This window comes from Ovis aries, chromosome 2 (genome assembly GCF_016772045.2).
Source record: "Ovis aries strain OAR_USU_Benz2616 breed Rambouillet chromosome 2, ARS-UI_Ramb_v3.0, whole genome shotgun sequence".
NCBI lineage: Eukaryota > Metazoa > Chordata > Mammalia > Artiodactyla > Bovidae > Ovis > Ovis aries.
The window spans coordinates 95584845-95606106 of NC_056055.1; the positions used below are offsets into that span (position 1 = coordinate 95584845).

At 39.8% G+C, this 21262-nt stretch overlaps 1 protein-coding gene across 1 annotated transcript in view; it reads right to left on the reverse strand.

Annotated features, from left to right (window-relative positions):
• Positions 1-21262, reverse strand: part of CAAP1 (caspase activity and apoptosis inhibitor 1) — a 76883-nt gene that overhangs the window by 10276 nt on the left and 45345 nt on the right. The gene's annotated exons all lie outside the window — the stretch shown is intronic.

The following is a 21262-nucleotide window of genomic DNA, read 5'->3' on the forward strand; positions in this document are numbered from 1 at the left end:
TCTGTCGTCCCCTTCTCCTCCTGTCCCTAATCCCTCCCAGCATCAGAGTCTTTTCCAATGAGTCAACTCTTTGCATGAGATGGCCAAAGTACTGGAGTTTCAGCTTTAGCATCATTCCTTCCAAAGAAATCCCAGGGCTGATCTCCTATAGAATGGACTGGTTGGATCTCCTTGCAGTCCAAGGGACTCTCAAGAGTCTTCTCCAACTCCACAGTTCAAAGGCATCAATTCTTCAGCACTCAGCTTTCTTCACAGTCCAACTCTCACATCCACACATGACCACTGGAAAAACCATAGCCTTGACTAGACAGATCTTTGTTGACAAAGTAATGTCTCTGCTTTTCAATATGCTATCTAGGTTGGTCATAAGTTTCCTTCCAAGGAATAAGCATCTTTTAATTTCATGGGTGCAGTCACCATCTGCAGTGATTCTGGAGCCCCAAAAAATAAAGTCTGTCACTGTTTCTACTATTTCCCCATCTATTTCCCATGAAGTGATGGGACCAGATGCCATGATCTTCGTTTTCTGAATGTTGAGCTTTAAGCCAACTTTTTCACTCTCCTCTTTCACTTTCATCAAGAGGCTCTTTAGCTCCTCTTCACTTCCTGCCATAAGGGTAGTGTCATCTGCATATCTGAGGTTATTGATATTTCTCCTGGCAATCTTGATTCCAGCTTGTGCTTCTTCCAGCCCTGCCTTTCTCATGATGTACTCTGCATGTAGGTTAAATAAGCAGGGCGACAATATACAGCCTTGATGTACTCCTTTTCCTATTTGGAACCAGTCTGTTGTTCCATGTCCAGTTCTAACTGTTGCTTCCTGACTTGTATACAGGTTCCTCAAGAGGCAGGTCAGGTGGTCTGGTATTCCCACCTCTTGAAGAATTTTCCACAGTGTATTGTGATCCACACAGTCAAAGGCTTTGGCATAGTCAAGAAAGCAGAAATAGATGTTTTTCTGGATCTCTCTTGCTTTTCCATGATCCAGCGGATGTCGGCAATTTGATCTCTGGTTCCTCTGCCTTTTCCAAAACCAGCTTGAACATCTGGAAGTTCACGGTTCACATATTGCTGAAGCCTGGCTTGGAGAATTTTAAGCATTACTTTACTAGCATGTGAGATGAGTGCAATTGTGTGGTAGTTTGAGCATTCTTTGGGATTGGAATGAAAACTGATCTTTTCCAGTCTTGTGGCCACTGCTGAGTTTTCCAAATTTGCTGGCATAATGAGTGCAGCACTTTCACAGCATCATCTTGTAGGATTTGAAATAGCTCAACTGGAATCCCATCGCCTCCACTAGCTTTGTTCATAGTGATACTTTCTAAGGCCCACTTGACTTCATGTTCTAGGATGTCTGGCTCTAGGTGAGTGATCACACCATCGTGATTATCTTGGTCTTCAAGATCTTTTTTTGTACAGTTCTTCCGTGTATTCTTGCCACCTCTTCTTAATAGCTTCTGCTTCTGTTAGGTCCATACCATTTCTGACCTTTATCGATCCCATCTTTGTGTGAAATGTTCCCTTGGTATCTCTAATTTTCTTGAAGAGATCTCTAGTCTTTCCCATTCTGTTGTTTTCCTCTATTTCTTTTCATTGATCGCTGAGGAAGGCTTTCTTATCTCTTATTTCTTCTTATATCTATTTCTTCTTTTCCTTTTCTGCATCTCTTCATTCAGATGCTTTTATCTCCTTTTTTCCTTTGCTTTACATCTTGATAGGGCCCATAATATTCCATGTGCAAATAATTCAACTTACCAGAATACTTTTAATGCATAAAATGAAACTGTATCTAATGTTATGAGTGACTACATGCCTGTGTAACTTTTTGATAATGAGTTATTAAATTAAGCCAAGAGACAAACCCTAGTACATGGAATAATTAAATATCTGTCTGAATTTCTGCTAAAGATGGCAAATTGAGCACACATATCTAATCCCCTTCCCTATCAAGAATCCACTTAAGTGACAGAAGAGAGGATATTTAAAAATAATAGCTAAAAATTGTAAATTAACTGAGGGTGAAACTAACAAACATCAGTCCTTCCTAAGTAAAGCACAAGACAGAGACTCCACAAAGGGAAAAAAATGTGAGAAAATGTGAGACCTCTGAGAAAGAAAATATAGACTACAGATAAAATTATAAGACCGGGCAAACTTATAGGAAAATATTAGCAAAATACATTTTTTAAGAAAACAAATGTAAGAATGTATACAATGTATGGGTATTGTTAGAAACAAGTTAAAACACAAGTAAAGGATAGAAATGGGTCTAGGATTTCACACAATATGAAATACAAAAATGCAGTAAATATATGAAAAATACTCAACATAATTTCTAATCAGGGAAATACAAATTAAAACATTAAGATACTTCTTTTGACTCATTAGATTTTAAAAAAGGACTTTCACCCATCTGCAGAAAAAAATAATAAATTGGCAAGGTGCAAAAATGATCAAGACATACTGTTAAGTCAAGAAAGTAACTTAAAGAGTTGTTAATAATGGCTTCCTTCCAGAGAGGGGAATACAAGTAGAAGAGGATGAGAAGAAAATGAGTTTTCCAATTCCCCTCTATGAACATAATGTATTTCTTCAACCAAGAAATTATAATATTAGATAACAAGAAAGGGTATCATCTAGAAAGAAATTTTGCTGGATTTTTATAAAACGTAAGTAAGTGGTATGAAAATGACACAAAAATAAAAGCAAAGCAAAACCACAGCCAAAGACATACAGGGAGGTGTAATTCTTTCTTAGAGTCTTGGAAGCAAGGAAGAGATGGCTTTGGAACAAAGAGTGAGAAAACTAAACTCACTCTGAATAGCTGAGCCAAATGAACCTTTCTTTCTTATCCTCCCCTTCCTTGCCACAGGCCCAAGCACTCTACATTGGGAGGCCTACCCCATGCACTTACATTAGAGAGATCTGGTAGCGAAATATAACTAAACAGTTACTGAAGCCCAAACCAGCTACCAGAAAAACTAAAATAAATGAAGGACCAAGATGAACAAAGGAAGACAAAGAAAATGTGGAGATCAGAAGATACTCTACTGGAGGAGAATGAGGGGTTGGAAAGTCTAGTCAGTATCCTTATGGAGCCTGACGTAGATCTGCAACTATAAAACAAGTACAGGATGCAATGAAAAAGGGCCAGAGAAAAGAAATACTAAAATTTAAAATTACAATTATCAAGAGCAAACATTCAATGAGTATTGGAAGATAATGTTTAAAAAAAAAAAAAAAAAACTTTCAGGGACTTCCCTGGTGGTCCAGTAATTGGGACTTCACCTTCCAACGCAGAGGGTGTGGCTTCAATCCTGGGTCAGGGAACTAAGATCCCACATGCTTCCTGCCCCCTTCCCCGCAAAAAAACCACATAAAACAGAAACAACATTGTAACAAAATCAATATAGACTTAAAAAACCTTTCAAGATGTAGAAAAGAAATAAAAAATTTATTAAAAAATGCAATAGAAGTCAAGAAATGGGGATGACTCACAAGTCCAACAACCTCATCTTTTCAACAACTACTGAGCACCTACTATGTATAAGACATTGTTTTAAACACTGAGAAAACAGCAGTGAATTTTAAAAAGTCCCTGCCTTACCATCAAGTCATTGGAAAGACATTATAAATCAACATCAGGTGCTATGAAAAGAATAAAGCAGCATACGCAGCTTGATATCTCACACACACACTCAATCAGAAAACAGGCAGAGGAGCTAAACGGACATTTCTCCGAAGAAGACAAGGATGGCCAAGAGGCACGTGAACAGATGCTCAACATCACTAATTATTAAAGAAATGCAAATCAAAACAGCCACTATAAAGAACAGCATGGCGGCTCCTTTTAAAACTGAATATAGAACTACATACAATCCAGCAATCTTATTATTGGGCATATACCCTGAGAAAACCGTAATTCAAAAAGACACACACACCCCAAAATTCACTGCAGCACACTCTACAACAGCTAGGACATGGAAGCAACCTAAATGTCCATCGACAGATGACTGGATAAAGAAGACGTGGTACATATATACAATGGAATATTACTCAGCCACGAAAAGGAACGAAACTGAGTCATTTGTAGGGATATGGAAGGACCTAGAGCCTGTCATACAAAGGGAACTAAGGCATAAAGAGAGACGTAAATATCGTTATTAACACATATGCGGAATCTAAAAAAAAACAGTTCAGATGAATCTACTTGCAGGGCAGGAACAGAGACACAGACATAGAGAATGGACGTGTGCACAGAGCAGATAAGGGGAGGGTAGGCAAATCAGATCAGAACTCACATAGCACCGGGGTCTCAGTTCAGTGCTCTCTGCTGACCTAGAGGAGTGGGACAAGGGTGGGAGCAGGAGTGAAAGGCAGGTCAGGAGGGAGGGGATATATGTATACTTATAACTGATTCATTTCATTGTACAGCAGAAACTAACACAACACTGTAAAGCAATTATACTCCAACTAAAAAATAAAGACAGCAGCAGAATGCTTTCATACAGTCAGTATTTTGATTTGGTACAGTAACAGCTGAGCAGACTTAGAGCAACAGCAAGTCAGAAAGCAAGAAGAGAGGGAATGAAGAAGGAAAATGAAGAAATAAGAGAAGAAAATTGCTATGAAATGAAAAAGGCTTTCCCACTGAAAGGGTCTCCCAGGAGCATAACACCTGAGACACATCCTGTAAAATATCAGAAGTCAAGGGTTAAAAAAAATCTTAAAAATTCCCAGAGGCAGGAAAGAAATAGATTTCCAAGAAAAGATAGGTTCAAGAAATCAAGCACATTCTTAACAGCCATTGTGGACAACAGATTCCCAAGGCTACAATATGCTCACAAAAAATGGAAGAACTATATACTGTCTCCCTTAAGGATACAACATTGCTTCTAAATATTGCTGTTAAAAAAACTGAACATGAATCTGATTCAAGACTCTAATTACCTATTTACAGAAAAACAATGTTAAAAGAAACACTGAGATGCAATCAGCAAATTCAAATGGAGAAACTCTAACAATCCCGATTCTTCAAGAAATAAACTGCAGAGAGAGGGAGAAAAGGGGGAGCATACAGATTAAAAAGAGGCTGAATATTATCCAACTGCAATGTAGAGACCTTATTTGGATACTGATTCTTACATAGTTTATGTACCTATGGCTGATTCATGTTGATGTTTGGCAGAAACCAACAAAATTCTGTAAAGCAATTAACCTTCAATTAAAAAATTAATAAATTTTAAAAAGAATAAGGATAAAATAAAGACAACTTCAAATTATTTAAAAAATAAATTTAAAATTAAAAATACTATAAGACAATTAGAGAAATTTGAACATTGGCTATCTCAAGATTAAAATTACATTATTACTGTTCTGTAACCCCTAATGAAATAATGGAAAAAGACAATACTAAATAGCTACTAAAACCATTAATGGCGCTTTCCTCGTAGCTCAGCTGGTTAAGAACCTGCATTGCAGGAGACCTCGGTTCAATTCCCGGGTTGGGAAGACCCCTGGAGGAGGGCATGGCAATTCACTCCAGTATTCTTGCCTGGAGAATCCCCATGGACAGAGGAGCCTGGCAGGCTACAGTCCAAGGAGCTGCAAAGAGTCAGACACGACTGAGTGAGTAAGTACAGCACAAAACCATTAATGCAAGGCTGATAACACCTGACCCAACAGGTTGATCTTAATATCACAATATCCACCAACGAACAACTAGGTTCAATTTGAACACTATCTGAATATCATCTGATATTTAAGAAATGCTACTTTTTAAGGTATTCTGATTATGTTTAAAAACTGAGCTCTTATCTTTAAGAGATACACTGTTACTAAAATATTTACAAATGAACTGAAAAAATATAGGATTTGCTTTAAAATAATATAGCAGGTAAGAAGCAGGTAGGACTATGGATGAAAAAAGATAAGACACTGCAGATAATTCCTGAAGATGCAGCTGAGTATATGGAAGTTAAAATTCCTACTTTATTTTCTATTTATGCTTGAAAATTTCTAAAAAAGGTTTTTAAGTTAATTCTTATTTAGGAACCAAACATCAGGTTTAAAATATGTTTATTTTTTTTTCAGTCACAAAGTCCTTTGTGTGTGTGTGTATATATATATATATATATCAGAGAAGAAAATGAGAGTATTGAAATCCAATATTCCTACCAAGCAAACAGAGTTGGTTATTAGAAGGGTTAAACTATTTTACTTTGTTTTGTCTTTTAATAAGTTTTTCTCATCTAAGTTTAAGTTATTCATGTTTAGTGGTTATGCCATTTAGAACAACGCATTTTACAAGCCTTCCCTCTAGAATCTTAACTCTCCAAGGCCTCTGGCATTATCAATCTGCTGGAATCTCATTAGTAACAAAGCCAATGATATATTGGACAGCAGTGCTGTGCCTCCATGGATTTCCTTCTTTTCTTAGACTACAGATAACTTTGGTTTTAAAACATTTTAAGTTATAAAGAACACATTTTTAATATATTCTAAATGTAGAAAGTCAGTTTGATAACTTTTAACATTTTTAGTGAGCTTCAGCCTTTTCAAGAAGCCAAAATGTTTCTTTCCGAAAAAGAAACCAAACTGTTCTTTTAATATGTAAGAATAATCTTTTCAGAGAAGCTTTCAATCCTTCTCTTAGCAAAACCAACAAACTTTCATGCAGTGTTTTAAACTACTGAATTAAGTTTAACTGTATCATGTTAACCATGATATTCAAAATTAATCAATTATTTTCATAAAAAATAAAATGCAAACAATTTAGTACAGAAAAACTGTCTAGTATTCTACCGAACCCCTTGAACCATCCATTGAACTTCTGGATAAGTGACTGTCTAATAGCCTGGAAACCTAACTTCTAAGAACCACAAATCCAGTCTTCAAAAAAGAAAGGATATACGTATACTTACAGTTGATTTACCCTGTTGTACAGCAAATACCAACATTGTAAACAATTATCCTCCAATTAAAAATAAATTAAAAAGATAATAGAACCACAAATCCAGAGATTACTCCAAGAATCAATAAACATCCATTCAGTATCTATCACATATGAGCTGTAAAGGCCACAGAAGCAGGCTTTACAAAATGCCACAGGTAGTGTGTGTGTGGCAGGATTTAAGACACAAGTTTTGCCTTCATGGTGCTTGTATATGCTTAAAATATGAATATCACACTTTAAAGTGATAAACTGTGCAAAATGAAGTATAACAGAATTTCAGAGTATATAAGGCAATGGGGAAAAGTCAAGGAGATCTTACAGACATGTATTATGAAGTAGGTCTTAAAACCTAACAAGTGATATGGACAGGGGAGGAACTCCAAGTGTGAGGGACAGGGTGGACAAAGATATAAAGTATTAGATCTAAACTCAGTACATGCTGAGTCTAACAGAATAAAATGCACATATGAGAATACACAAAAGGGTAGTATTCAAAATTATTGCCTCTGAAGACATCACCAATCCAGGACAAAATGCACAATAGGACCTCCTGCCAGCCTTTTACAACGGATCAGGTAGTGGTTATTTCGGGGTTGCACTGGAGTACAATAACAGGCTAATGGAAGAGATGCCTATCTTTCCTCTAGTTATCTAAAGGAGGTAGGAAGAACATATTTTTAAATATGATTCATCATCTCTCCTACCATTTGATTAAATAGACTTGAACTAAAAGTCTACTGAATAAAAAGTTTGATCTCAAAATCTAGGAAATTATGAAAACATACAAAAGGGTTAAAAATGAAGACAGAATAGCATATTTCCAAGCACTGATGCTTAAAATCAGGCAACTGTTCACCCCCAAAATTCGTTGGAACTTACTAATTTAAAAGGGCATCACACTCCAATATTCTCTGCTAGTAACAAACATCTCAATGCTTTACAAGCTGCCTATCCAAGGAAGGTATGCTCAAACGCATCATCTATTCATCTGCTGTTTCCGCAGCACTGCTTCAGTATGTTTAAATTGTTTAGTTTGTTAAAGTTTAGAAAGAGACACTAAAAACTTGATTCTAATTTTAGATAACATAAAGTTATCTTTTATACGTGCTTCCCTGGTGGCTCATCTGGTAAAGAATCTGCCTGCAATGCTGGGAGACCTGGATTCAATCCCTGGGTTCGGAAGATCCCCTGGAGAAGGGAACAGCTAGTGTTCCGGCCTGGAGAATTCCATGGACTGTATAGTCCATGGGGCCTCAAAGAGTTAGACACAACTAAGCAAATTATTGATTCTAATTTTATATAATGTAAAGGCATCTATTATATATATAGTCATGTAGAAAGCAGCCAATCACTAGCAGTATGGCAAAAAAAGTGGTAGTGTATTACATAAAAAAAAAAAAAGAAAGAAAGAAATCCTACCCTAAAACTGAAAACACTTTCATTAAAGAAGTACGAAAAATAAACAAACCTGTCAGTTTTGTTATTTTTCTTATTCTTTCCATAAAGTAAGTAGTGAGAGTCTTTGGGAAAGTAACTCTGGTACCGAAGGTGGAAAATGTAGTAAAAAGTGCCCTGTATGTTTTCAGAATGGTTGGAGAAAAGGTATAATCTCATGGGGAAGGATAGTTAAAGAGTTTAAAAGATGCTAAAAAATAAACTTTATCCAAACATTAATTATCCAAATGAGGAAATATCAAAAGCAATACAAGCTACAGAAGAATTCCCACTGTTCTCATTGCCTGAAAAAGTTTCCTGGAGGAGGCTCAGAAAAGCAGGGGAAAGTAGAGCTGAGGTTTCTGCAGAGAAGGAACTCTCTAAAATATGGGATTCCAGCCCACATTTAAAAATTTTTAAGGGAAACAAGATGGAGGAGTAGGTGGACATGGAGTACATCTCTCCCTATGGATACATCAGGAATACACCTTCAGACTCAGAAGTGCATGCAGAACACCAGCTGAGAACAGACAGGAGTACCTGACCAGTGGAAAAGAATATACAGAACCACACAAAAACTCAGTAGGACAAAGGAACCAGAGGGAAAAATAGGAGTGTTAGTAGGACTGGACCTGCCCTTGGCAGGTGGGGGAACTGAAGCAGGGGTCCAATCCCACATTGGGGCAACTGTCTGAGCTAAAGGAGAAAATTTAAGGCTGAGACTGAAACAGCTGATCTGTAGCAGCCTAAATGGAATGAGAATCAGACAGTCTATGCCGCAGACATACATACCCCGGACAGGGACACAGGTCCCCTGGAAGGCGCAGCAGCTGGTAGCTGGAGTTTAGAGACTGTGGAGCAATCCCAGGGCAAGGGCTGCTGCTGACTGTTTAGAGACGGATAGAGGGGATGTGAGGGAGGAGGCTATGGTGGGAAATGACTGTGGAGGAAAGTCAGGCAGCCATGGAAGCAAGGTGATACTGCAGAGTCACACGTAGGGGGTGGAGCCATCACCAAAGGCTCTCCCTCCCCACACTCCAGCATCGGCAGCTGAAGGAGAGAAAGGCTGGCCCATCAAACACCTGAGGCACTGAACTGTAGAGTAGGACCCCACCTAGGGTGCCCCTTCAAGGGGTGTCTGACACGCCGTTCTACAGAGCAGGACCTCAGCCAAGGGGGTCCCTCCATGTGCCTGACACACCAAACAACAGAGAAGGACTCCAGGCAAGGGAGCCCTCTAAGTGCCTGAATGGGTGGAGCAATGGGAAAAGACCGGCCAAACAGGCCTTCTGATCACCAGCTACAAAAGCCTTGAAAAAAGACTCTGATAGGGCCATAACTCCTGCGGTGGATGCAGTCCATGTCCCTGCCAACTTGGCGCGACCAGGGTCCCCACAAGCCAAGCAGCTGCGCCACCTTCACGCTCAACTCTCACTGGGACAGAGCTGCCACAGGCAAAAGAAAGTCTTGCATCTAGGTGCACAATGTCGCTTCGGTCATGTCCAACACTTTGTGACCCTGTCGACTGTGTCCTGCCAGGCTTCTCTGTCGGGAGGTTCTCCAGGCAAGAATACTGGAGTGTATTGGCCAATACTGGTTGCCATACCCTTCAAGAGCACTGTATTTCCTGCTGCCCTAGTTGACAACTCCCCTGAGTACCTGCTGCTGCCAGGACCCCTGTGAGCCAAGCAGCTGCACCACCTCCACACCTGGCCCTCAAAGGAGCAAACCCAAGTCCTCCAGGGCAGCCTCAGGAGCAAACCCCAGTGGACAACCCACATGCAGAGATGGAAATAAAACCACAATTGAAACCCTGGGGCAGTGTGTCTAAAGAAGAAGACCCAAAACCTTCCCACCAGCTGTATAAGCTGCAGATTAAATCCACATGATCAACTAGGCAGACTCTCTTTGAAACATATAAAAGGACATTGAGAACTCCCACAAAAGAAAATGCACTAGTTCTGATAGCTGTGGACACTGGAGACAAGAACACACAGGAATAGGACCAGATTAGAATCTGAGCTGCCTCCACAGCAGGTCCAGAGATAGCACAGTGTTGGAGGGCATCCTAGGGGGGTGAGGTGGACTGTGACTCCCAGCGAGGGAAAGGACTCTGACAGCAGTGACCCAAGAAAAACATTTACTATTATTATGTTTTGACTTGTTCTGTAGATTCTTCTGGATTTTTTTCTTTTATTTTTTCCCCTCTGTTGCAGCTGTTGATTTTATTGGCACTATGAAATCTAATTAAGCTTTTTGATCTTTTTTTCCTCTCACACTTTTTATAGTTCTAATAAACCTCTTCCTCTACGTTGGGATTTTGCAGTTCTGTAGAGGTTTTTTGTTTTCTTTTCCTTTTCTCTGTTTTTTAATTTTAATTTTTTAAACCTATTTTTTCTACATTTATTCCTTTGTTTGCTTTTCCTACTGTTCTTTTTCCCTTGCAGTTAATCTTTAATGGATATAAATCTTCTTTATCTACCTCTATTTAATTCTGCATATCTATTCCTTCTTTCCTTCCTTTCCTCACAACGTATTTGTTAGTTTTATTTTCATTGCTCTACTCTCCAATTAGCACCTTGCTTTGTTTTCCAATTTGTGTTGTAGTTTTTGTTCTTTTTATTTATTTATTTTAATTGGAGGCTAATTACTTTACAATAGTGGTTTTTGCTGGAGAAGGAAATGGCAACCCACTCCAGTACTCTTGCCTGGAGAATCCCAGGGAGGGGGGAGCCTGATGGGCTGCTGTCTCTGGGGTCACACAGAGTCGGACACGACTGAAGCGACTTAGCAGCAGCAGCAGCAGCAGCGGTTTTTGCCATACACTGACATGAATCAGCCATGGGTATACATGTGCCCCCATCCTGAGTGCCCTGTCTCATGCTTCGAACCTGGACTGGTGATCTATTTCACATATGGTAATATACATGTTTCAATGCTATTCTCTCAAATCACCCCACCCTCGCCTTCTCCCACAGAGTCCAAAAGTCTGTTCCTTATATCTGTGTCTCTTTTGCTGTCTCGCATATAGGGTCATCATTACCATCTTTGTAAATTCCATATATATGCGTTAATATACTGTATTGGTGGTTTTCTTTCTGACTTACCTCACGCCATTTAATAGACTCCAGTTTCATCTACCTCATTAGAACTGACTCAAATGCATTCTTTTTAATAGCTGAGTAATAATCCACTGTGCATATGTACCACAGCTTTGTTATCCATTTGTCTGCCAATGGACATCTAATTTGCTTCTATGACCTAGCTATTGTAAACAGTGCCACAGTCAACACTGGGGTACCCGTCTCTTTCAATTCTGGTTTCCTCGGTGTGTATGCCCAGCAGTGGGATTGCTGGGTCATATGGCAGTTCTATCTCCAGTTTTATAAGGAATCTCTATGCTGTACTCCATAGTGGTTGTACTAGTTTGCATTCCCATCAACAGTGTAAGAGGGTTCCCTTTTCTCCACACCCTCTCCAGCATATACTGTTTATAGACTTTTTGATAGCAGCCATTCTGACTGACGTGAGATGGTAACTCATTGTGGTTCTGATTTGCATTTCTCTGATAATGAGTGATGCTGAGCATCTTTTCATGTGTTTGTTAGCCATCTGTATGTCTTTGGAGAAATGTCTGTTTAGTTCTTTGGCCCATTTTTTGATTGGGCCATTTCTTTTTCTGGCATTGAGCTGTGTGAGCTGAGATCAATTCTTTGTCAGTTGCTTCTTTTGCTATTATTTTCTCCCATTCTGAAGGCTGTCTTTTCACCTTGCTTTTAGTTTCCTTTGTTGTGCAGAAGCTTTTAAGTTTAATTAGGTCCCATTTGTTTATTTTTGCTTTTATTTCCATTACTCTGGGAGGTGTGTCAAAGAGGATCCTCCTGTGATTTATGTTAGAGAGTGTCTTGCCTATAAAACATAAAACTCCTAAAACTCCTGGAGTTTTAGTTTCTGGTCTTACGTTTAGATCTTTAACCCATTTCGAGTTTACCTTTGTGTATGGTTAGAAAGTGTTCTAGTTTCATTCTTTTACAAGCGGTTGACCAGAGGACCATTATATCTACTACTGCAGGCAGGAATCCCTCAGAAGAAATGGAGAAGCCATCATGGTCAACAAAAGAGTCCAAAATGCAGTACTTGGATGCAATCTCAAAAACGACAGAATGATCTCTGTTCATCTCCAAGGCAAACCATTCAATATCACAGTTATCGAAATCTATGCTCCAACCAGTAATGCTGAAGAAACTGAAGTTGAATGGTTTTATGAAGACCTACAAGACCTTTTAGAACTAACACCCAAAAAAGATGTCCTTTTCATTATAGGGGACTGGAATGCAAAACTAGGAAGTCAAGAAACACCTGGAGTAACAGGCAAATTTGGCCTTGGAATGCGGAATGAAGCAGGGCAAAGACTAATCGAGTTTTGCCAAGAAAATGCACTGGTCATAGCAAACACCCTCTTCCAACAACACAAGAGAACACTCTACACATGGACATTACCAGATGGTCAACACCGAAATCAGATTGATTATATTCTTTGCAGCTAAAGATGGAGAAGCTCTATATAGTCAACAAAAACAAGACCGGGAGATGACTGTGGCTCAGATCATGAACTCCTTATTACCAAATTCAGACTCAAATTGAAGAAAGTAGGGAAAACCGCTAGACCATTCAGGTATGACCTAAATCAAATCCCTTACAATTATACAGTGGAAGTGACAAATAGATTTAGGGGCCTAGATCTGATAGACAGAGTGCCTGATGAACTATGGAAGAGGTTCGTGACAGTGTACAGGAGACAGGGATCAAGAACATCTCCATGGAAAAGAAATGCAAAAAAGCAAAATGGCTGTCTGGGGAGGCCTTACAAATAGCTGTGAAAAGAAGAGAGGCAAAAAGCAAAGGAGAAAAGAAAAGATATAAGCATCTGAATGCAGAGTTCCAGAGAATAGCAAGAAGAAATAAGAAAGTCTTCTTCAGCGATCAATGCAAAGAAATAGAGGAAGAGAACAGAATGGGAAAGACTAGAGATCTCTTCAAGAAAATTAGAGATACCAAGGGAACATTTCATGCAACGATGGGCTTGATAAAGGACAGAAATGGTATGGACCTAACAGAAGCAGAAGATATTAAGAAGAGGTGACAAGAATACACGGAAGAATTGTACAAAAAGATCTTCACAACCCAGATAATCATGATGATGTGATCACTCATCTAGAGCCAGACATCTTGGAATGTGAAGTCAAGTGGGCCTTAGAAAGCATCACTATGAACAAAGCCAGTGGAGGTGATGGAATTCCAGTTACGCTGCTTCAAATCCTAAAAGATGATGCTGTGAAAGTGCTGCACTCAACATGGCAGCAAATTTGGAAAACTCAGCAGTGGCCACAAGACTGGAAAAGATCAGTTTTCATTCCAATCCCAAAGAATGCTCAAACTACCACACAATTCCACTCATCTCACATGCTAGTAAAGTAATACTCAAAATTCTCCAAGCCATGCTTCAGCAATATGTGAACCGTGAACTCCCTGATGTTCAAGCTGGTTTTAGAAAAGGCAGAGGAACCAGAGATCAAATTGCCAACAGCCGCTGGATCATGGAAAAAGCAAAAGAGTTCTCTATTTCTGCTTTATTGACTATGCCAAAGCCTTTGACTGTGTGGATCACAATAAACTGTGGAAAATTCTTCAAGAGATGGGAATATCAGACCACCTAACCTGCCTCTTGAGAAATCTGTATGCAGGCCAGGAAGCAACAGTTAGAACTGGACATGGAACAACAGACTGGTTCCAAACAGGAAAAGGAGTACGCTAAGGCTCTATATTGTCACCCTGCTTATTTAACTTATATGCAGAGTACATCATGAGAAATGCTGGACTGGAAGAACACAAGCTGGAATCAAGACTGCTGGGAGAAATACCAATAACCTCAGATATGCAGATGACACTACCCTTATGGCAGAAAGTGAAGAGGAGCTAAAAAACCTCTTGATGAAAGTGAAAGAGGAGAGTGAAAAAGTTGGCTTAAAGCTCAACATTCAGAAAACGAAGATCATGGCATCTGGTCCCATCATTTCATGGGAAATAGATGGGGAAAGAGTGGAAACAGTGTCAGACTTTATTTGTTTGGGCTCCAAAATCACTGCAAATGGTGACTGCAGCCATGAAATTAAAAGACGCTTACTCCTTGGAAGAAAAGTTATGACCAACCTAGATAGCATATTCAAAAGCAGAGACATTACTTTGCCGACAAAGGTCCGTCTAGTCAAGGCTATGGTTTTTCCAGTGGTCATGTATGGATGTGAGAGTTGGACTGTGAAGAAGGCTGAGCGCCGAAGAATTGATGCCTTTGAACTGTGGTGTTGGAGAAGACTCTTGAGAGTCCCTTGGACTGCAAGGAGATCCAACCAGTCCATTCTGAGGGAGATCAGCCCTGGGATTTCTTTGGAAGGAATGATGCTAAAGCTGAAACTCCAGTACTTCGGCCACCTCATGCGAAGAGTTGACTCACTGGAAAAGACTCTGATGCTGGGAGGGATTGGGGGCAGGAGGAGAAGGGGACTCAATGGACGTGAGTCTGAGTGAACTCTGGGAGATGGTGATGGACAGGGAGGCCTGGCATGCTGCGATTCATGGGGTCGCAAGGAGTCAGACACAACTGAGTGACTGAACTGACCCGTTTTCCCAGCACCACTTGTTAAAGAGATTGTTTTTTCTCCATTGTATATTCTTACCTCCTTTTCGAAGATAAGGTGGCCATAGGTGCGTAGATTTACCTCTGGGCTTTTTATTTTGTTCCACTGTTCTATATTTCTATCTTTGTGCCAGTACCATACTGTCTTGATGACTTTAGCTTTGTAGTATAGCCTGAAGTCAGGCAGGTTGATTCCTCCAGTTCCATTCTTCTTTCTCAAGGCCGCTTTGGTTATTCCAGGTTTTCGTATTTCCATACAAATTGTGAAATTATTTCTTCTAGTTCTCTGAAAAGATCACGTTGGTAGCTTGATAGGGATTGCAGTGAATCTATAGATCGCTTTGGGTAGTATACTCATTTTCACTATATTGATTCTACCGCTCCATGAACATTGTATATTTCTCCATCTATTTGTGTCATCTTTGAGTTCTTTCATCAGTGTTTTATAGTTTTCTATATATAGGTCTTTTGTTTCTTTGGTAGATTTATTCCCAAGTATTTTATTCTTTTCATTGCAATTGTGAATGGAACTGTTTCCTTAATTTCTCTTTCTGTTTTCTCATTGTTAGTGTACAGGAATGCAAGGAACTTCTGTGTGTTAATTTTATATCCTGCACCTTTGCTATATTCATTGATTAGCTCTAGTAATTTTCTGGTGGTGTCCTTAGGGTTTTCTATATATAGGATCATGTCAACTGCAAACAGGGAGAGTTTTACTTCTTTTCAATCTGGATATCTTTTATTTTTCTTCTCTGATTGCTGTGGCTAAAACTTCCAAAACTATGCTGAATAGTAGTGGTGAGAGTGGGCACCCTTGTCTTCTTCCTGACTTTAGGGGAAAGGCTTTCAATTTTTTACCATTAAGGATAATGTTTGCTGGGAGTTTATTATATATGGCTTTTATTGTGTTGAGGTACATCCCTTCTATGCCTGCTTTCTGGGGGGGGGGGGAGTTTAACATAATTGGATGTTGAATTTGTCAAAGGCTTTCTCTGCATCTATTGAGATAACCATATGGTTTTTATCTTTCAATTTGTTCATGTGGTGAACACATTGATTGACTTGCAAATACTGAAGAATCCTTGTATCCCTGGGATAAAGCCCATTTGGTCATGATGTATGGGATAAAGCCCATTTGGTCATGATGTATGATCTTTTTAATATGTTGCTAGATTCTGTTTGCTAGAATTTTGTTGAGGATTTTCGCATCTATGTTCATCAGTGATACTGGCCTATAGTTTTTTTTCTGTGGCATCTTTGTCTGGTTCTGGTATTAGGGTGATGTTGGCCTCATAGAATGAGTTTGGCAGTTTACTTTCCTCTACAATTTTCTGGAAGAGTTTGAGTAGGATATGTGTTAGCTCTTCTCTGAATTTTTGGTAGAATTCACCTGTGAAGCCATCTGGTCCTGGGCTTTTGTTTGTTGGAAGATTTTTGATAAAAGTTTTGATTTCTGTGCTTGTGATGGGTCTGTTTACATTTTCTATTTCTTCTTCAGTTTTGGAAGATTATACTTTTCTAAGAATTTGTCCATTTCTTCCAAGTTGTCCATTTAACTGTCATACAGTTGCTGATAGTAGTCTCTTATGATCCTTTGTATTTCTGTGTTGTCTGTTGTGATTTCTCCATTTTCATTTCTAATTTCGTTGACTTGATTCTTCTCCCTTTTTTCCTTGATGAGTCTGGCTAAAGGTTCGTCAATTTTATTTATCTTCTCAAAGAAACAACTTTTAGTTTTGTTGATTTTTGCTATAGTCTCCTTTGTTTTTATTTCTGCCCTAATTTTTATGATTTATTTCTTTCTACTAACCCTGAGGTTCTTCATTTATTCTTTCTCTGGTTACTTTAGGTTTAAAGTTAGGTTGTTTATTTGATTTTTCTCTTGTTTCTTGAGGTAGGCTTGTATTGCTATGAACCGTCCCCTAGCATAGGGGGGGTTTAGGGTTGTAGTGTTTTTATTTTCTATGCATATTTTGATTTCTTTTTTTATTTCTTCTGTGATTTGCTGGTTATTCAGAAGTGTGCTGTTTAGCCTCTTGTTTGTATTTTTAATACTTTTCTTCCTGTAGTTGGCATCTAGTCTTACCAGATTTTGATCAGAAAAGATGCTTAAAATGATTTCAATTTTTTTGAATTTACCAAAGCTAGATTTATGGCCACGGATGGGATCTATCCTGGAGAATGTCTGTGTACACTTGAGAAAATGGTGAAATTCATTGTTTTGGGGTGAAATGTCCTATAGATATCTATTAGGTCTAACTTGTCCATTGTATCAATTAAAGTTTGTATTTCCTTGCTAGTTTTCCATTTAGTCAATCTATCCACAGGTGTGAGTGGAGTATTAACGTCTCTCAATATTACTGTGTTACTGTTAATTTCCCTTTTCATACTTGTTAGGATTTGCCTTACATATTGTGGTCCTATGCTGGGTGCATATATATTTATAATTGCTCTATCTTCTTCTTGGATTGATCCTTTGATCATTATGTAGTGTCCTTCTTTGTCTCTTTTCACGGTCTTTATTTCAAAGTCTGTCTTATCTGATATGAGTATTGCTACTTCTTTTGGTCTCCATTTGCATGAAATATCTTTTCCAGCCCTTCACTTTCAGTCTGTATGTGTCCCTTGTTTTGAGAGGGGTCTCTTCTAGACAGTATAATAGGGGTCTTTCTTGTTTTTGTATCCACTCGGCCAGTCTTTTCTTTTGGTTGGGGCATTCAACTCATTTACATTTAAGATAACTATTGATAAGTATGATCCCATTGCCATTTACTTTGTTGTTTTGGGCTCAAGTTTATAAACCTTTTATGCGTTTCCTGTCTAGAGAAGATCCTTTAGCATTTGTTGAAGAGTTGGATTGGTGGTGCTGAATTCTCTCAGGTTTTATTTGTCTGTAAAGCTTTTGATTTCTCCTTCATATTTGAATGAGATCCTTGCTGGGTACAGTAGTCTGGGTTGTAGGTTTTTCTCTTTCCTCCTGCCATTTCCTTCTGGCCTGAAGAGTTTCTATTGAAAGATCAGCTGTTATCCTTATGGGGATCCCCTTGTGTGTTATTTGTTCATTTTCCCTTGCTGCTTTTAATATTTGCTCTGTTTGACCTTCATTAATTTGATTAATATGTGTTTTGGGGTGTTTCACCTTGGGTTTATGCTGTTTGCGACTCTCTGGGTTTCTTGGACTTGGGTGGCTATTTCCTTCCCCATTTTAGGGAAGTTTTCAACTGTTATGCCATCAAGTATTTTCTTATGCCCTTTCTGTCTTCTTCTTGTGGGACTCCTATGATTCAAATGTTGAGGTGTTTAACATTGTCCCAGAGGCCTCTGAGGTTGTCCTCATTTAATTCCTTTTTCCCTCTGCTTCATTTCTTTCCAGCGTTCTATCTTCCACCTCACTTATCCTGTCTTCTGCCTCAGTTATTTTACTGTTGGTTCCCTTCAGAGTGCTTTTGATCTCAGTTATTGCATTACTCATTATTGACTGACTCTTTTTTATTTCTTCTAGGCCCTTTCTTGCATCTTCTCAATCCTTGTCTCTAGTCTATTTATCTGTAACTCAATTTTGTTTTCAAGATTTTGGGTCATCCTTACTATCATTATTCTGAATTCTTTTCCAGGTAGACTCCCTATCTCCTCCTCTTGTTTGGTTTGGTGGGCATTTATCATGTTCCTTTACCTGCTGAATATTTCTCTGCCTTTTCATTTTGTTTAGATTGCTGTGTTTGGGGGTGACCTTTCTGTAGGCTGGAAATTTGTGGTTCCTCTTTATTGTGGAGGTTGTTCCTTCTGGGTGGGGTTGGACAAGTGGCTTGTCAAAGTTTCCTGGTTCGGGAAGCTTGTGTCTGTGTTCTGGTGGGTGGAGCTGGATCTCTTCTCTCTGCGGTGCAATGAAGTGTCCAGTAGTGAGTTTTGGGGTGTCTATGGGTTTGGCATGGCTTTGGGAAGCCTGTATTTTAATGCTCAGGGCTGTGTTCCTACGTTGCTGGAGAATTAGCATGGTATGTCTTGCTGTGGAACTTATTGGCTCTTGGGTGGAGCTTGGTTTCAGTGTAGGTATGGAGGCTTTTGGATGAGCTCTTGTCGATTAATGTTCCCTGGTATCAGGAGTTTTCTGGTGTTCTCAAGTTTTGAATTTAAGCCTCCTGCCTCTGGCTTTCAGTCTTATTCTTACAGTAGCCTCAAGAGGTCTCCATCTATACAGCAGAGATGATAAAACATCTAGGTCAATGGTGAAAAGATTCTCCACAGTGAGGGACACCTAGAGAGGTTCACAGAGTTACATGGAGAAAAGAAGAGGGAAGAGGGAGATAGAGGTGATCAGGAGGACAAGAGAGGGAGTCAAGAGGGGAGAGAGCAATCTAGCCAGTTATCAGCTCCCTAAGTGTCCTCCACAGCCCAGAACACCCACAGAGATTCACAGAGTTAAGCAGAGAAGGGGGAAGGAGGAGATAGAGGTAACCTGAGGGAGAAAAGGGAGAGTCAAAAGGGGAGAGAGCAATCAAGCCAGTCATCACACCCCTAAGTAAAAATGGGAACTGAAGACTAGATTCTTAAAGGTACAAAATTGATAATACCAAAAAGCAAAGACTGAAAATCTAGAGTAAAGGTTAGACTCTCAAAAATACAATATTAAAAATACAAAACAAAATAAATAACAAAAGTTATAAATAATATATATATATATATATGAAATTTCCTTTAAAAACAGGGTCTTTTTTTTTTCAAGGTAAATAATAGGTTATAAAAATGAAAGTTAAAGGAGTAATAAAGAACTTAAAAATCTTTTAAATTAAAAAGTGATAATACTAAAAATATATCTAGTAATTTCTCTGGAGCTGTTGAGGGCAGTGTGGGTTCAGTTTACTTTCAGATAGTTCCTTGTTCCAGCTTATACTTCTTCTCAAGGTCTATAGGCCCTTCTAATGCTTACTCAACGCTAACTACAGGATTTTAATCTGTTGCACCTGTCACTTCCAGAGCGGTTCCCCCTTGTTTATTTTGGCTTCCTGTTTGCTAGTCTCTTCACTGTCTAATTTCTGCCCTGACACAAGGGGGCAAAGGTGGTAACTTATTCAGGCTAACTTGTTCAGTTGTGTTGTGGGGAGGGAGGAACACTGCAAACAAATATCACTGGCGTGTGTGGGGAGTGCTCACAGTGTATGGACCACATGGTTTGCCCTAGCTCACAGCAGTGTATGCTTTCCTGGTCTACTCTGCTCAGGTTCCAGGTTGCTCTACAGTGGTACTGTCCAAAGCGGGCCCTGTGTTTTGAGTACTTCCCAGGTCTAAGATGCTCAGGTTCAGGTTCTTGGGTACTCCACAAGGGCACAGACTCAGTTGGGCATTCATTTTGTGCCATTCCCAGGTCCGAGCAGCTCAGGCGGCCAGGTGCTTGGTGAGCACACTGTCCCAGGTGGGCTGTGCATCTTAATTACCTCCCTGATCCCAGCCACTCAGTTTCCCGGGTGGACTGCAAGAGCGCCATCTCAGATATGCCATGTGTGTCCTCCTCTTGGGAGCTGATCTCTGGCTGTGACCCTCCTGGCAGATGTCAACCATCCAGGATCCCAGGAAGACTTGGCTAGCAACTGGGAGCCTGCTCACAGTTTGGTGGAGGAAGCCCATCTCTGGGGCTGAAATTACCCCTTGCCTTCCGGCTCTGGCTGTTGCACACCTGCCTCTCTGCCTCTGGCAGGGGGAAGGGCTTGTCCTCAGCAGGCTAGCTCTCCTTTGGTATTCACTCAATCCTTTGTTCTGTGAGCAGGCCAGGCTGGGCCTTAGAGCTTTTCACGGGAAAGTTCGGTTTGTTCATTTGTTTTTTCCTCTCTCTGGCTATCCCACAGTCTGGGTGGCTATCCCACAGTCTGGGTTGCTATCCCACGTTAGCTCCCTCAGATTGTCCTCAGGGGGATTCAGGCCCAGTCCTTACCCTAAGCATGCAATCCATGCCTCCCTGTCCGGCCCCCGCTTGCTGGTGGTGGACGCAAGTGTCTGGGCTACTTCGCTGGGAGTTGCGATTAGGCATGTATTCTGTGGGGGTTTTTTTTCCTCCAGGTTATGTTGCCCTCTGAGATTCTAAAACTCCCCACGTACCCGCTAGTGAGAGGGTTTCCTAGTGTTTTTGGAAACTTCTCCTCCTTCACGACTCCCTCCCATGGACAGGTATCCATCCTTAATTCTTT